This window comes from Dermacentor andersoni, chromosome 2 (genome assembly GCF_023375885.2).
Source record: "Dermacentor andersoni chromosome 2, qqDerAnde1_hic_scaffold, whole genome shotgun sequence".
Lineage (NCBI taxonomy): Eukaryota > Metazoa > Arthropoda > Arachnida > Ixodida > Ixodidae > Dermacentor > Dermacentor andersoni.
This window is the reverse complement of record NC_092815.1, coordinates 193205555-193218154: the sequence shown is the minus strand read 5'-3', so window position 1 is coordinate 193218154 and position 12600 is coordinate 193205555. Positions and strand designations below refer to the sequence as shown.

The window sequence follows — 12600 nt, the reverse complement described above, 5'->3', positions numbered from 1 at the left end:
TGGTGAGTAGTAATGACTAATAATGACTGAAATGACTTGTAATGACTAGTGATGTATACTAATGATCAATATGTCTAACGACGAATTGTAACGACTACAATTGATTACAAATGATAGAAATGCTTACTAATGAGGCGAATGATAAAAGGAGGAAGAGTAGACTTTCGCCGTTCACGTCTTAAGAGATATCTTAAGAGACCCTATAATTTTCATCATCACGATGCCCGGCTTCGTCGTCATTTCCTGATTCTTGCGATGAAGCCCCACCTGGTTGGCAGTTACGGGATACTCCGCCCTTCGTCCTGGCTTCAGCGGAATGGTGAGCGCTTGTCTTTCTTTGAGGATTTGTCAAGCTTTGGCTCGTGTTTTCTAAAACTACACAATAGTTTCTGTGCGTGCAGGCTCCTGTTGAAAGCTTCCTCTCGTCACAGCAGGGTAAGAAAGCCCTCGTTCGGGATTGACCGTGGATTTGAGCAAACGGAAAAAGCCAGATTCGTTATTACTATCTGAACATCTGGGAATTGAGGTCAGGAAAAGTCAGGGAGAGCCGCAGCTTGTTGAGGCGACTGAGAAGTGCGGGGCTCTTGAGGACGAAATTTCAGAAGCATGGGAAGAAATACAGAAACGAGCTGAGAAAGCTGAACAGAAAGCTGGAGAAGAAAGGCAAAGAGCTGCAGTGGAAAGGCAGACAGCTGCAGAGGAAAGGCAAAGTGCTGATCAAAGGAAAGTTGCGGTGAGAGAGGGACGAGAGCAACAGAGAGCTGCAGAAGAAAGAACGAGAGCTCAGGAACTAAAACTGAAATAACTAGATGTACAGCGTGATCTGGCTATGCAATCGGCAAATGACATCTTAATAAATGAAAGACGTTCAGGTGAAGCAGGAGTGAAGATAAGGGATCTCATGCCGTCGCACAAGGTAAACGATGACATTGGATTGTTTCTCGTTACTTTTGAACCAACCTGGGAGAAAAGCTGATTGGCACTAGAAAGTTGGCCACAACAGATTCTGATCGTTCTTCGTGGCGAAGCAACCGAAATAATAGCAAGGCTAACGAGAGATGACGCAGATGACTATTAGAAAGTAAAAGCCGTGTTGCTAAGGAAATATCGGCTCTCAGCGAAGGCTTTCCGTAGTCGTTTTCGTAAGGCAGCTAGACCACCGCGCGAGTCTTTTCAAGGTTTCACTTACAGCCTGAAACCCAATTTAATTGAGTGCCTAAAGGGGAAGTTACGTTCGGTTGGCACGACAAGGTATTGAGTTAATCTGCATGGAGCAGGTCTATGGGTCTTTGAGCGAAGAGATGCGCCTGTGGATTCAAAATAGGTCGAGCGAAAAGGATTTGGAACGTTCTGCAGTGCTAGCAGATGAACTTGCAGCACGTCGCGAATCCGAGAAAACACGCGTCAGGCCAGTCACTAAATTCGGCAAAGAGTAAAAAGCGGGAGGTGTTACAAGAGACATGCAGCCCGGTAATTAAGGAATAAGACCGCAGTAAAAGACGAAAGAAAAGCAGAAAAGGCGTTGGAGGCTAGAAAGCCGGTCGTCTGTTCCCGTTTCCAGGAGCCTGGATCCAGCACTTTGCGATCGGCTGTCGACAGCCTAGAATAGTTTTTTCTTTTGTGAAAGACGGCGCTGACTGCCGTATCGCGTCATTGCAAGCCCGCCTATCGCATCACTAAGTGCGCATGTACCTACTGATTCGTACGGAATAAAAGCAGCCACGCTATCTTCAATAAACCATTCCATTGCTTGCACCTACTGTGTCTGTTGTTGTTACCCGCGCTACAGCAGTGGCGACGAGGGTGGGACTTCATGTGAGCATGGTCAGCGACTGACAGGATCGAATGATGGCATCTCGCCCACCGGTTTTCGACGAGACAGTGAGCAGCTGGAGCACGTACAGGATACGGCTGGAAGCTTATTTTGAGGGCAATAGAATTACCGACACGGCCAAACGCCGAGCTCTGCTGGTGTCTTCATTGAGCGATAATGTCGTGCGCATGTTGCAAGGACGCCTTCCAACCGTGTCGGTTAACAGCCAGACTTACGATGAAGTCGTTGAATACCTCGAGGAATATTACAATCCTGAAGTTAATGAAATAGCGGCGAGTTTCTCGTTCTTCATGCGCAAGCAAAGGGACGGAGAGAGCGTTCGGGAATACATTGCCGACCTTCGGAGACTGGCGGAAAGTTGCAACTTCGGCGACTCGCTGCACCGTATGCTGCGAGACCGCATAGTATGCGGAATCAGGGACGACGACGCACGACGTTGCCTATTAACGCGGAAAAAGCTAACTTTTGAGGAATCAGAAGAATTTGCCATAGCTTCAGAGAAGGCGCTAGGCGACGTTCGCGACATGCGAGGAGCAGACCCAGTGACTACGGGAACCAGCATCAATGTTGTACAGTCGCAGCGAGGACGACGACCCTGGACGAAGTGGAACACTGCAAAGGACAACCATTCATGTGAGCGTTGCGGCGGCCCCCACGCAACACACATGTGCCGTCATCGAAACACCAAGTGCCACCACCGGCAGGAAAGGTCATCTGGCGAAGGTTTGCAGCAGTTGCCGCCCTCGAGAACGTGGTGCCTTTGCCGTCGAGGAAATGGAAGGTGAGAGCGAAGAAATGTTGCTTGCTCTTGTCGCTCACAGCTCCGCCGACAGAGCTACGTTGAAGCCTCTCGAGGAAGAGTTGACATGGCAAGGCCGGAAATTGCGAATGATTCTAGACACGGGTTCTCCGGTCAGCGTCATACCGAAGAACATATTCAAGAAACATTGCAAATGGTGGCCGGCACTGGAAAAAACGTCTCTCCGCTTAACATGCTTCCTCGGGCCATTGCCAGTTGTCGGCGAGATAACCATGAGGGTTCAGTCTGGATCGACTGTTGTGACCAGCACGCTAATCGTGGTGGCATGTAACGGCCCACTGCTCTGCGGCCGGAACACGATAGAGGCCTTCCGTAAGGCGGGTGTGTCCTTCTGGGACACTAGAACCACCTCAAGAGTAAATGTTCTTCGTGATAACAAGATGACGCCGCTGCTCGATGAATTTTCGGATCTTTTCGAGAACAAGCTTGGCTGTTGCAAGGGCCCCCCTGTGCAATTACACCTCAAAGAAGGAGCCCGCCCACGTTTCTGCAAGGCACGTACAGTGCCTTATGCCAAGCGCTCCAAAGTTTCGGCCGAACTCGACCGTCTTGTGCAAGACGGAGTGCTTTCGCCGATAAGCATTTCAGATTGGGCAACACCGGTGGTTCCGGTAGCAAAAAAATTACCGACGATTACGTTACTTCCTAATGCGAAATTTGAGCGCAGCAAATAAGCTGTTTCACCTTTTCGATAGATTGAGGCAAAGAAATCGAGCAACACATGTATGCGCTATCACAGAATTTTTTTTTATTTTTCACACGTATTCCTTTAACAAAGACTCCACTAACAGTTCTTGACAGTCATGAAGGAAGCTTTGTGGTCGGAGAAATAGACTGATATATGTTCGACTTGGTACACCAATGCTTGATTCTCAAAGACGAGATCTATACAAGTGCCTCGCGAGGTTGTCACAGCCGTGGGACGCGTTACGAGCGAGAGGAACGGGATGTTCTCCCGCATAAGTGTTAGGAAATTGCTGTTTGTCTTTATGTCAAGCCGCCACCGATCTGGCTCTCTGATTGCCACCGCACAGGGCGAACGGCAGCGGCAATTTCGGCTCGGGCGGTGCACATACAGATCCGCCGCCACCGATCTGGCTCTCTGATTGCCACCGCACAGGGGTTGCATTGGAGGAGGAGCGAAGAAAGGAATTAAGTTCGAGCCGGCGCTTTGACAACCGGAGTCTCGTAGGAAGAGGGGGGAGGGGGGCGGCGTGTACACCCAGCGGCAAACGATGGGGGCAGAAGCGCGCGCAGCAAGCGGACAACACGATAAAGGGAGGAGGGAAGAGATAGCAGCGACTGACTGATGCCGCTGACGCCGATAGTGAGTCAACCCCAGCTGCGGAGTTGGTTTCAGGGACAACGCCGCCGATGCCGACACAAACAATATGATACCCTCGCTTCCGCAGCGCTAAGAACCAGGTCTAGCCGTGGGAAGGTGGTCACGTATTCGTCGACGTGCCGGGGCCTACGTGAAATAACCGGCGCGTCGGCAACTGAAGAGCACCCTATCCGCCACACAAGAACAGGGGGGGGGGGGACCCTTTCCTCCTCTTTCTGCATGGCGACGACGGTGTTCTATGCAGTCACGTTTTCTTGACTCTCTAGCGGCGTCAGCGGCATCCAGCGGTATCAGTCGGTCGCTGCTAGCGCTGGGGGGATGAAAGGGGGGCGGAGCTGGTTACGAGGCCGACGACAACGCCGACGACGACGCGAAACCCAGGAACGGACGCCAAAGAGCTGCGCTCTAAAAAGAACGGCGATATACGATTGTGCGGCGACTTCAAGTTAAGTCAACCCGGCGTCTCGCTTGGAACAGTATCCCCTGCCCAAAGTTGAAGACATATTTGCGGCTCTTTCGGGAGGCGAAGTCTTCAGCACTTTGGAGCTACGCAACGCATACAATCAGCTGCCGCTGGACGACGAAGCCAGAAAGACTGCGGTACTCAACACACACCGGGGCCTTTACTGCTACAATCGCCTAGCGTTTGGGATGGCTTCAGCCCCCGCCTTGTTCCAGCGACGCATGGAATTGATTTTGCAAGGTTTGCCGAATGTTCAAGTGTACCTCGACGACATCATTGTGGCGGAAAAGGAAAACGACACATCAGTACTGCGGCAGGTGTTTCAGCGGCTTCGTGAAGACAACCTGAAGTTGAACAAAGCCAAGTGCCGGTTTAGGGAAGCACAAGTGTCGTTTCTGGGGCACCGCATCGATGCCAAAGGTCTTCATCCTCGGCAAGATAACCTCGAGGCGGTACTGGCCGCGCCGAAGCCAACATCGGTAAGCCAGGTGAAATCGTTCTTGGGCTTCGTCACTTATTATGCTAAATTCTTGCCCAACTTGTCAACGACGCTGGCTTCCTTATATCGCTTGCTGGCAAAGGGGGTGTTGTGGCAATGGGGGCCGTCCCAGGACAGCGCATTTAGAGAAGCAAAGAGTGCCTTAGGCAAGGCTAAATTTCTGGTCCACTATGACTCGCGAAAACCCCTTCGACTGGAATGCGATGCCTCATCGGTCGGCTTGGGCGCAGTGCTGTCCCACCGCATCAACGGCGAAGACTATCCGATAGCTTTTCGCTCTAGAACCTTGACGCCGGCGGAGCGAAATTACTCACAACTAGAAAAGGAAGCGCTCGCCCTAGTTTTCGGTGTGACAAGGTTCAGAGACTATCTTTTCGGCAATAAATTTTGTCTGATAACGGACCACAAGCCGTTGACAGGGCTGTTCCATACCGAGAAACCAATTCCGCAGATGGCGGCGGCCAGGATACAGCGTTGGACGCTCCTTTTATCAGCGTATCAGTATGACATAGAATTCCGGAAAGGACCACTACACGCGAATGCCGATGCTTTGAGCCGCTTGCCGCTGCCGGAGCAAGGGCACCGTGGTGAAGATGATTCCGTCGAATATGTGCTACATGCGCAAGCTTTGACAGATTTTTCTCTTAGCGCAGAGCAGTTGGCAGACAGCACGAGCGAGGACATGCTCCTCCGACAGGTGAAGACGTGGATCCTTTGTGGTTGGCCAAACCAGCTGGGACCGGAGCAACAGTGCCTTCAGCCGTACTTCACCCGCATATACGAACTCACTGTGAGTAAAGGACTAATATACTGGGGTCATCGCGTAGTTTTGCCCGAGACCGTGCGGGCACTTATTCTGAGAGAACTTCACGACACCCACCCAGGCATGACTGCAATGAAGCGCCTGGCCCGCACGATGTTTTGGTACCCCGGATTGGACCACGACATAGACAAGCTGGTACAAAGCTGTCAGCAATGCGTGCAATGTTGGCCCATGCCAGCGGTACAGGTCCCTTCAAATTGGCCTAATACCAACAAACGTTGGTCTCGCCTGCATATCGACTATGCAGGGCCAGTGGAAGGTCACATGATCTTGGTGGTGGTGGATGCGGAAACGAAATGGATAGAGGCAGTACCTCTTAAAACAGCAAGTGCAGAAACTACAGTCGAAGTACTGCGAGGGATCTTCGCGCGTTTTGGTCTGCCCCATACAGTCGTTTCCGACAATGGGCCACAATTTCGCAGTTCAGTGACTGAAAGGTTTTTCAAAGATAACCATGTCTGTCATGTCACCTCCGCTCCATACTATCCGCAGTCAAACGGATTGGCGGAGCGTGCAGTGCGCACCATTAAGGAAGGTATCAAGAAAAATAAGGATGGAAGTCTGCTCAGTCGTATTTTCAAGTTCTTGCTACGCTACAGGGCAACACCGACTCGAGATGGCAAGTCGCCCGCGGAGATGTTGCTGGATTTTCAACCCAGGACCCGCCTAAGTGCACATTTTCCAGAGGAAGAGGTGGTACGGGATTCCACGGTGAGCAGCCCCCCGGCACCGTTGCCGCAAATCTTTTCACCGGGAGCGCCTGTTTGGTCGCGGCAGTACAATCAGGCTCGCCAGAGATGGTTACCCGGCACGGTGACGTCAACAAGAGGTAGGCGTATGGTCACGGTGGACACCACAGGAGGGGTGTAGCGCCGTCACGTAGACCAAGTGCAGTCACGGCTCGCAGCGGATGAAGTAAAGCAAGAATTCTGCGCAACTCGACCTGGAGACAACCAAGTCAGAGTGTAATCAACCCTCTGCAGTGGAAGACGCTGAACATCGTCAGACGGATCACTTGGTACATCCCTTGCTTCCAGTGAAGCAACCTCAAGTGTACCGGCAGGCTTAGGGCTTCCTAGGCGTTCTACGCGCACAAGGAGACCACCTGACAGGCTGGGCTTCTAAGGGGGAGGAAGTGCCGTATCGCGTCATCGCAAGCCCGCCTATCGCATCACGAAGTGCGCATGCACCTACTGATTCGTACGGACTAAAAGCAGCCACGCTACCTTCAATAAACCATTCCATTGCTTGCACCTACTGTGTCTGTTGTTGTTACCCGCGCTACAGCAATGACAATTTGGCCCTCTTAGAGCCCCACCTTTGCGACCTAATAGTGAATGGAATGCCGTGTAAAGTACTTAGCAACTCAGCTGCGACAATGGACAGTGCCCACCCTGCCTTTGTGAAACCTGAGGATTTCACCGGGGAATATGCGTGGATCCGGCAGGTAGTCGAGAAGAATAGTGTTTGCTTGCCCATAGCCAGCGTAAAGATTGAAGGGCCGTTTGGACTGTAGCAGCAGTATCGCCAAATCTGTCGAAACACTACCCCTACTTATATTGAAATCACTCGGAAATGATGTTGAAGAAAAAGGGCCTTAGTTTTGGCGACCATACGGTCCAAGCTCTCGCGCGTTCCAAGGCTCAAGAGATCGCGGCGGAGATAAATCGCGGCAACGAAGCCAAAAAGATGCCTCGTGACAGAGACACTCGGGGAGCACAGACCATAGCTAGTGAAATTGGTGAAAAAGGCGCTAGCGAGGAGGCATCCGGGTCAGTGAGAATACCGCAGCAAGGGCTAGCAGAGGAATTGGAGACTAATTTGCCACTGATACATTCGCAAAGCTCTTTAAACCTACTGAAGGTTGTTAAAGAAGGAATCGCGACGGAAGAATACAGCAATTACGTCGGAGAAAGTAGAAACAAGGACGTTCTTTGCGGAGACGAGACCAGATTAAATAGCCCCAAAAGGTTCAAGGAGGGGCTGAAAAACTCATAGCTCCGCACTTGGACGACTTTCCGAAATCGTCAAAAGGAGAGGAGAATGCCAGGGCGGTCCAGCAGGGCAGGAACCCAACGCTCAGGAACTTCAGAGGTGCATTACGCGACCGCCAGGCATGGCAAAAATTGGTTAAACAGCGCAAGATCAAGTGAGCCAAGTATTCGGCCGAGCAAGTAATAGAGAAAGTCGCCACACCGCAGCACGTATGGCAAGAGAACAGGCCATCACGCAGAACTTGAAAGGGCTCGTTGTGGCGGCTGAGAAAACGAAAGCGTAATCTAACAACAAATCAGAACGCGTCTCTGCGAGTGCGGCTGAAAAGGTCAACCGGGAGGAGATGTGCGTGTACGTACAGGACCAATCAGACTGTCACTGCAGTAGAATGCGCCGCGAGAGTGAGGGAAAAACGAGGCTGGCAATTCTTCCCGCGTTTACGCCCTCCTCTTCTGGGACAAAAAGACAAGCCGCGGGCACACAGTAGCAGACGACGACAGAAGGCAGCGTATACCTGGCGCCCTTTGTTGCCTTGGGCGAGGCCCGAAGGCCTTCAGACAGCGGTCCGATCGAGTGCGCATTAAGAGGTAATAATTGTCGAATTAGGCGCACCGATAAGTTTCTGGTTTGCTGTATAGGGCCCCTTTTCGTTCTTTGCTTTTTTTTGAAGATGTTTTGCTTACCCGTTTTGAATTTATGATTAACGCTATTGGTGGGTTTCAATGCGTTCTCAGTCAAAAGGAAACATAAATATGCTAGGCATTAGGCTGGTTGAAATACGCACTGAATAGTTTTTTTTTCCTTGTTAGTTTTCAGGAATCTCGAACGAGGGCTGCAGGTACGTTTCTGACAGGGTATTATGTGAAGAACGTGTGAACTTGGCAGTTCTCGTGGTTAGTTAGGTGCTCTCTGTTCATAGTGCCTAGGGCTTGGCGCGGTTTATTTGCAGAAGGTATCACCAGGCAGGCCTTGGAACGATCGGCGAAGCGAAGCAAGCGGCACGAAGTCTACCGGTCTCTTCGAGGCGCTTGGATACTGCAGCCCCTTAGAGACCTCTTGTGGTGGCGGATAGGCTGTTATGATCGACCTGTCAAATGTGATAGACATTCGGGCGTACGTTTCCACAACAAGATGATTTGTCTCGTCCCAGAAAAGGCTGTAACGGTAAGCTTGGACCTCGTCCTGTCAAGTGTGAGAAGCGCTCAAACGGGCGTCTCCTGGTCAACATAATTGCCCTCTTCTCCGAAACGGCGTCAACCCGTCCTCCCGAGCTGACACAAAAGGATGGACGAAGAAAGCGCTAATATTCCACAGGCTCCTGAAGAAGACGTCGGCAACCACAGGACCACAAAGGGTTGTTTAAGGCCATGCTGGCCCCCGTCTTAATCAGAACCGCTCAAGACTCAGATGAGAGTCACACTCATGTGCCAATGAAGTGAAAACAAACTTTTCTCTTGTTTTTCATTATCACGATACCCGGCTTCGTCGTCGTTTCCTGATTCTTGCGGTGAAGCCTCACCTCACCCGGTCGAGAGGGTAACAGCGTTCACTGTACGTATTCGGTAAAGAGAGAGTGTATGTAAACCATTCTGTGCTCTCTTCTTCTGCAAGATCATTTCAACAGTAGAAAAAACTTCCTCCGTTTCGAGAGTACTTACAGAAACTTTCGGGAGAGCTCCCGCGTGTTTTTATTGAGCGCCAACAGCCAAACCCATGAGATGCGCGCATTGTTATCCCTTATATACGCAAGCAAGGCGCTTCCGAAAGATGGCGACACCGTGGGTCCTTGCCCCCAATAGTATTAACCTTTGGAAAGAACGTGTCTAGCATAGTACAACCGATCGCACTGTACCACAGCGAGCACAAAGCTATGGTCACTGTGGTAACGAATGCGACAAAAAAAAGACAATAAGACAACCACGAAGTTGCGTATGTATGTGTCTTTATTCAATCAATATAGTGATAACCGTATTAATCAATATAGTTGTCAATATAGTCATCCCAATACAGCTTCGCTGGTTATCCTTCTTCACATAGTGGAAGGGCACTAATTTTTTGGGGCTGCTCGGCGTTATCTTTTGCGTGCTATGCCGGCGCAAGCAACACACCCCTGTGTTATGACTCGGCCATCGCTCGTCGCGTTTTCGACAAGCGTGAGTACCGAGAGAGCTATAAGCTGCGGGACAATAAAAAGCGTCACAAACTTGTCCCACTAAGATTCAGTGCGCGCGAAAATAACTGCGTCGCATGGCCGAGCTACTTTTCGCTAACTGCGTCACAAAACTGTGTGCGGCGAGCGTCCCTCTAAAGCATCCCAAAAAGTAACGAAATTGCAATAAGGTTGGGGGTCACAAAAAGCGTCACGAACGTGTCCCAGTAAGATCCAGCACACGCCAAACTAACTGCGTCACGCAGTCAAGCTGCTTTTCGCTAAGTGCGTCACAAAGCTGGGTGCCGCGAGCGTGCCCTAAAGCTACCCAAATAAGCTACAGTAATGTTGGGGCACATAGAAAGCATCGCAAACATTTTCCAGTACAAATCATTAATTCAAATTAACTGCGCCAGAACGCCCAAGGTGTTTGTTTTCCGCTAACTGCGTCACAGGTCTCGGTTTCGTACCGTAAGCTTAAATTGCTTGAAATGTGTCGCACAGTGTAAAACAAGATTTCTCACTTTGCCGTAGTCCAATATTGCATGTGGTGCCATGACGAAGAGCTGAAGGAAAGCAAGGATACGCCGGAAGCCCAACAAACCGGGCTACATACCAAAAATTTGAAGGCCCAATCCACTCTGTGAAGGTGGATTGCCAGCGAAGCTTACCATCCACTCAACCTATTCTAGTCTAACGAATGAAGTGAGTACGCCGTAAAGTACAGTGTATAACCATTTATTGCATAACGACATTCACGACGGCTTCATGGTCGTTGTGGTATACACAGATGTCTTCGGGTTTTGACAGTTGCCAAGTTCTTCGCCAACGTTAGGTCGACACACTAGTCACGGATGGTGGTTGGTAGTTTCTTTTTTGTGTAACTCTTTAGTACAAACTCTTCGAAGACAAAGCCTACGAACCAATTGTTTTCCTGTTTCGAAATGTCGACGTTAAGGTCCCCCACGATGACTAAAGGCGTAGTGTTATCTCTCGCCAACACCGCGAAGTGCGTTCGCATGAACCGCTCTACGTTGGTCTTGGAAGTGCCCGGCAAAATGTACACGGTGAAGATTCCATCACGGGTTTTCACGGCACACACATTGCCGCAGTCGACCGGGTGAGACTTAAACGTGTACGCAGTCACGCACGCTTCTTGCGTAGACGGCGACTCCGGCAGAGTGGCTGTCACTTCGTTTCGAGGCCTTTATTCCAACGTAGCCGGTCACTTCGGATCGCGACTCTCGCCGCGACCTACCACGCACAATGACACCATGCCGCCCGTGTGCGCGTGCGTTACATGTGTTTTTTGCTCTAAATCGTCGATTTCGAGAAAGCCGAGTTTTCTGTGAACCGTCACGAAAGAATCGCCGGTTGGTAGAAGTAAGCAGCTTCGCTGTAAAAATATTTGAAGGACTCTTAAGCTTAAGAGTGGAAAGCGATAATATTCAAAGACCCCTGACTGCTGCTCACACTTCCTGGCAACTGCGGCTTATGTAACCGTAATGTTTACGATGTTTAGCGGGAAAGGCTTGCAGCGATGGCTACGCACGAAGGCGAGCTTTCTGCTAGAAACGCGGCTTCCTGAGTGGGCCGCGGATGCGCGGAGGCGAGCGCCATCTGGATGGTGTCGCAAGGAACCGGGCTTGCCGCTCCGACTCGTACAAACGCTGGAAAAGGGGCTTGTCTTTACGCGCAATAGAATTGTGCTTTCTCGTATATTCAAATTACAATACGACGCTATAAGGTCTGTAGGTTGTGTGTAAGTAATACTTTGCAATTTTTACAGCAGAGTTGTTAAGGGCTAGTTCCCCCAGGATCGTGCCCGTGTGTAGACACAAAACTACCCATACGTGGACCGATCCCGAAGATAGTGCAATGCCGGGCCGACCCTCGGCGGAGGTGAAGTAGGCATTAAGCACTCTCCATACGTGGACCGATCCTGAAGTCGCTATCACTCATAGCACCTCCCGAATCCCGATTGTATTCCCAATTTCGAAGACAACATACTAAAGAAGTGCAATTTTCAAACTTTGCTGCGCTTTTCTTCCAAATATTTCGCTACAAAAGGAAGGTGTTATGACTGCGTAAGGAACATTAAGAAAATCAGTGATATTTAGCAAGCCAGCTATTTCACTACCGCGTCCCCCCTTAACCCATACATGTCTGGTGTTCAACATGACGTACACTGCTTTTGTTTACCGTTACACAAGAAGTTGCTTATAGAGAAGGATGAGGCTCATTCACGAGGTGACTGTCTATGCAAACTTTGGTTTGCCTAAATTTGTTATTGCCTAAATTCTAGAGAAAATGCATATACTACTGGATACTTATACTAGATATCTGAAACTTCGTCACGACCTTTCAAAAAGTGAAGTCCTACACGTAGGACACTAGGCAGATTTGGTGCAATGTCGTGAGCATATTGTAATGGATGCGTCAAACATACTATAAGATAGACAGCAACGCAATCAAGAATTCATGTGTGTCACAAACTGCTTTGTTCATTTTTATTGGGTAGGAAGGTATTCCTTGCTCATGCTTTCGCAAACGAAGCTCTACACAGCCTGGAGATAATTCTGAACCCAAGTGACACTCGTGATGAGGTGGCTTCATTTGTCTAGACTCTTGATGATGATGATATGTGGTGTTTAATGGCGCAAGGGCCAGGT

The 12600-nt window shown here is 50.2% G+C and overlaps 1 pseudogene; it reads left to right on the top strand.

Annotated features, from left to right (window-relative positions):
* Positions 1–2866: 2866 nt before the first annotated feature.
* LOC129383726 (uncharacterized) lies at positions 2867–6825 on the top strand (annotated as a pseudogene).
* The last annotated feature ends 5775 nt before the right edge of the window (positions 6826–12600 follow it).